Raw genomic sequence first — 5,812 nt, 5'->3', positions numbered from 1 at the left:
TATTATGTTTCTTGGTAGATGCCTTCCTCCCTTTGACACTAGGACCTCTAAACTCATGAAGCCAAGGCAGGAAGGATGAGAAGCAAACATTATTTGGTGAAATAGTGATGGGGCCACTCTCTCCTTCATCCTATTGGTTATTGGATATGAATTCTGCATATTCTGGCTATGGCAGTGTCAGCACAAGTGTTGGTTGCCAGTCTAAGGCATTTACCACTCCCTGTAAGACAGAATCCCTATAAGACAGCTGGGTGCTCTCTCCCAGCTGGTGCCATGACAGAGTCTTCAGAAGACCATTCCACCTTTCCACTAAGGAAGCTGCTTCTTGGTGATGAGACACATGGTAAGACCAGTGAACTTCACTGGAAATTCATAAGCCCATTGTCACACTTTATGTCCCACATTGACCCCTGCTCAGAGGGACACTATGGTAATGGATAAGGGAGAAATTGTTCAAGCAGTGAAGGCTTGTTGGAAGAGATCCCACGTAATGAATGTACTACAGTTTGGCCTCCTGTGTCCCTCAAGGAATGGTGCCACATCAGGTCCTCTGCAGGGGATACTGACTTCGACACAAGACACAAATACCTTCACACTCTGTGCTCATTCATTGAGGCTGATACGTGTACTTCTCCCCAGACCTCATTATCACCAATCCTGGTGATATGAATCAGGGCATATCTATACCTCTGTCTACCTTTCCTTCCCCATTACATAGAAAATGTAAGCCATCACCCACATACCTTCCCATAGAGAGATTTCCTTTTGCCACCACCTTTTCTGAGCAACAGTCCACTTCTGTCTGGAACAGGCAGATCAGGCCCTTGACTTTTCTTTCTTCTTTAATGGGTCATAAGAAATTTCCTATTAAGACATAAACATGTGTTGATGGAAAAGAGGCAGAGCAGTAGAATCAGGTAACATAGAAATCTGCCCAACTGTCTTGTGAGGTTTACTTGGACTGTCCATTCTGTTTTGACCCCAAGTTCTATATACCTGTGCTAGACTTGTCCGCTAATGGCCCTCATAGAATCATGCCTCTAGTTATCCAAGACCTTGTGTGACTCTGAAGATAGAAAATGTACCTACCTTTATGGGTCTGGCTAAGGAGATTTCCAGGTAGAATGTTGAAAGTACCAAATGGCTTTTTTAAAGCTGCATATAATAAGGAAGTGTTTAATAATAATGAGAGAGAACTGTTCAATTTGTAAGCAGAATTTAGGGGAAATTTAAAAGAGATAGAACCTGCTGGTTGGAAAATAAAACTGTTTCTCATCTCTTGTTTTTTCCCACCAGCAAACAAGTCTCAAGCTAAGGACTAGTCACAGGATAAGGACCAAATGAAGGATGTGACTGTAAGACCTCTGAAAGATTTAAGTGGTGCTGGATTAATTCCTTAACAGACAAAAGGGCTTTCAAGAATCTTCAGGGCATTGTCCTCCAGAAGTTCTGTATGGCATCCAAAGTAGAGAGTGATCTGTCTTGAAAGATGATTTCAGCTTGGGGGAACAGGGTGAATCCCCATCACTATAGGAAGCTCATGATACTTTTAAATTTTTTGCCAACTTGAACTAGAAGAGACAGAGTCAATTAAAAATGCAAAGAGGCTCTGGATCCCATAACTTTCTATGGGCAGGAAATAGATTGGGAGAGCTACTCATGTGCAAACATGGGGCATTGGTTATGTGAAAGAAAGATCTCTGAGAGGGCAAAGCTAGGACCCCCCAAAGAGAGGAGCCAAGAGCCATGAAGAACTGCTGGGGGCAGAACTGGGCTTTAACAATGGAACATTTCCTGCCTGCAGGAGGCCCTGACAACAGTGTTTTAGATGTGTTTCAGAACTGCTATGGGCCAATGACTCTTATATTACTTCAATAATATTACTTCAATTAATACTTTTTTAATTGAAAAAATTAATTAACCTGTTGCAATTAACCTGTTCTTGTCTCAACGTTGTATGTTGTATGTATGGGAAAGGTTTCTAGATTAAGAGTTGTTGATCCCAAGGAGCCTTGCCTACTTCCGAATTTAATGCATATAAAGAGAATATGGGCCTCTATCCTGATGACATGATTGGGTGAGAGTTTAGGAGACTTAGGAAGGGATGATCGTATTTTGCCTATTGGAAACATTTGAATCATTGGGTCATAGGGTTGGGATGGGGGAGGAGGCCGTGGAAGATTGATCATATGGAATTCCCCATGAGGTCATAGGTGCTGGTTGATGAAGGGGTGGAGAGTAATACCAACTATCATAGTAGTTGTGGCCATTAGCTTGGGCAGATTTTTCATAATTTCCAGACCTGATTGGACCCATCTTATATACACATGGTGCACTGTTACATTAATAGTCTCCAGTGAATCACACCATACCCTGTGAGCTCAGGTGAAACTAGCAGAAGAGCACAGCAATGGGCAGCTGAAACAGTGCCATCTCCATTTTACAATGGAATGCTGCTATAAACATCCAATTTTGGGTGGTTCAGTGGATCAGATAACACCCAGTTAATGAGGAATGGTTTGAGTTGTATGGTCAATTGGTGATCCATGGTGAACTTTCCATCTTTACTAGAGCCCAAAATCAAGTGAGGAGTTACTTTTCAAGTGGAGAGAACATGGCTTTATTCCTAAATCCTAAGAGTCTGCTCTGTGATTCTCCTATAAGGGCTTTCCAGAATCTCCATACACTTCCTTGTTTGACATCTGTAGCTACACTGTATGGTTCTTCTCCGAAGAGCTTGACCTCAACCTCCTCCATCAAGGGGCTCTGGGTCTGGAGCTGACTTAGGTCTGGGAACTGGAAAAGGGGCTGTGAATCCCCACAAAGGGAATTGAATTAGTATTAGACCCACATTCCAGAAAAGAGTTTTTCTGGTTTTATAGGCAAAACTATAACATTAGGAGAAAGCATCTATTTTATTCCTAGGGATCTCTTCACCAGATACACCCTTGCAGGCCAAAACATTGATCAGCACTCCATTACTGGGCTTAAAATGGAATGGAAGTTCAGGTGATAGTTTAAATTTTAATTTCTCTTCTGATTTATGTTTTTCTTTACACACTGACTTCACAGCCACGGTTGTATGATATGATTTGAGACAATGCTAGCTATAAATCACTGGATTTGCAGAAATGGGGAATTCTAGTTTATATTTCCTTTTCCTTGAAATGAGACAAATCATACACCATTCTTTTACCTTTAATAATAAATTCTGTCAGGACAGCAAACGAGTTACAGTTATTAACTGGCCTACTGAAATATTCATGATGCTTTAGGATGAAAAAATACACTTGGAAGATGTGTTTTTAAGCAGCTCTGTTTTCCAGGTAACCAAAAAAAAAAAAGCAACACAGTTTAAAAGGAAAAATACACAGATGTATAAGAAAATTCCCCACCTCTCTCAAGCAATTTACTGAAATCTATCAAGCAATATTTTCAGGTGAAATTTAGGTGCTTTTACAATGTTATATTTTAAACTGCAGTAATAGGTCTCACCTTTCCCTTTCCTCCAGTCATGACTATGGAGAGCCAAGGCTCTTGGATTAGAACTTAACCAAGCCATTATGAGAAAGGGCCTTTCAAAGAGTCTCTTGTGCACTAAGGGAACAGCTGTTTTCTGTGGATGTAGAGCCAATTTTACTCTGCGAAACCCCATATGGAAACCAACCTAGTGACTTCAGATAAAAGAATCATTCCTGTTGCTAGAGAGTTTCCTTCTTTACTGAGTAATAAGTGTTATTCCTGAAAATGAGTGTTTGCCTCAGAGAAAGGTGTGTGTGTGTGTGTATGTGTGCACACACACTATTGCTGCAATAGATAGATGTCAATGATAGAAGCAGATATGTCTGAAACTTGAGCTGACACCACCCTAACCCCACCCTGAGAGACCCCACCCTGAGGTCTATCCTTGGCAGCCTAAGCCCCTTCCATCAGACTATATAGGGAACCTGGAGGGCTGAGGACCAGTACTAACATCTGGCTAGTGCTACACTCTGGCTGAATAATAAGTTAAGAAAATGCATGAATGGTAACAGAAGAATTGATGGTCTATGGTGCTTTGTGTGTTAAGTGATTCCCTCTGGGTAGAGGTGATTCTCCAAGAGATGGGAGGAGATACAAGAGGGAAAGTTTGACAAGAATTTTCTGATGGTGAATAAGGTAGTTGAGACCCACAACTCATTGAGGACCCTGTTGTTAGCAAGCTGTAGGTGCTTTCCCTGAAAATTCTGGTAAATATTTTATTGAGCATTCACCTTCCCTTCCCTCTTATGTGTAGTATTTTCTTTTGTAAATCATCTCAGCCTTTCAGTACAGAGTCATACATGCTGGTGTAGGGGTCTCAGTGTTAGAAAGAAGAAAGGGCAGTTTGATTATGAAGATGGTCACTTGCTCTATCCTCTTTGGACATCTGTGGAGGAGTGGGGAGCAGTTCCCAGTTGTAGACCATTCTCCAGGTCCCAGAATTCTTCATGGTGACGTCAGCCCAGGCACGGTGGCCTTGCAGAGTGAACTTAGGTCTGAGGGACAGCTTTTATGTGGACAGCTCAAGAGGATCCAAGACTTATCCTTCTGTATTCCAGCCGGGACATATGAAGACATACGAAAGATCTTTGAAAGGGGTTGAGAGTGGAAAGTCAATTGGCTGATGTTTGGGTTAAATCTCTGGTAACTAAGTCAGTCACCTATTGTTGCATAAGGAACTAACTGATGGTGATAAGTATATATGAGGATGAGAAAAAGACTTAGTTGGACAAATTTATAAACTTGTGACAATATGAGGTTTATTGCAACCTTTTATGTATATATTCTTATTACCAGTGCATAATCACAATATCAAAATAAGAAATGGAGAGAAAAGTTAAATTTGACTGTGAATTTTTTTATTATTGAGTTAGATGGCAAAGCATTGTGTGTGTGTGTTTAATATTATGGATATAGCTGTGCCAAAAGAATACAATATGCATAGGTATCACCAAACTAAGCACTATAGAGCTTCTAGAAGAAAACAGAAGAAAATGTTTCTGACTTTGGATTAGGTAAAAATATTTAAAAATGTGATACCAAAAAGTATGATCCATAAAATAAAATATTGATAAATATTTGAATTCATTAAAATTAAAATCTTTGCTCACACTATTAACAAAATAAAGACAAGCCATAGACTGGGGAAAATTCTTGAAAAATGTATATATATGATAAAATCCTATATCCAGAATATATAAGAAAATTTCAAAACTCAATAATAAGAATTATCCAGTTTAAAAAAAAATGGGCCAATTTTTAAATAGAAACTTCACCAAAGAAGGTATGTGAATGGTAAATTCACATAAAAGCATTCTCACATCATTAGTTATTAGATAAATGCAAATTAAAACTTCAGTGAGATACACCTACATATCTATTCAAATGGAAAAAAAACCCCTGAACAAACCAAGTGAAGAAATTGGAACACTCATATGTTTCTGTAGGAATGCAAAAGATATGACTACTTTGGAAACCAGTGTGGCCATTTTTATTTAGTTAAATGTACTCTTATCATAAGTCCCAACAATCACATTAGTAGTATCTACTCAATGAAATGAAAACTTATGTTCACACAAGAATCTGCATGTGGATATTTAGAGCAGCTTTACTCATAAAGGTTGAAAATTGGAAACTATCCAAATGTCCATCAAGAGGTGAATAGACAACTGTTTTCATCCATACCATAGAACACTACCTAGCAATAAAAAGAAACAACTTGTGATACAAGCAGCAACATAAATGGATCTCAAATGTATTATGATAAGTGAGAATAGCAAGATTCAAATGG

This window comes from Monodon monoceros, unplaced genomic scaffold (assembly GCF_005190385.1).
Source record: "Monodon monoceros isolate NGI ecotype Baffin Bay Population unplaced genomic scaffold, NGI_Narwhal_1 Super_Scaffold_11, whole genome shotgun sequence".
NCBI lineage: Eukaryota > Metazoa > Chordata > Mammalia > Artiodactyla > Monodontidae > Monodon > Monodon monoceros.
This window is presented reverse-complemented; position numbering follows the sequence as displayed.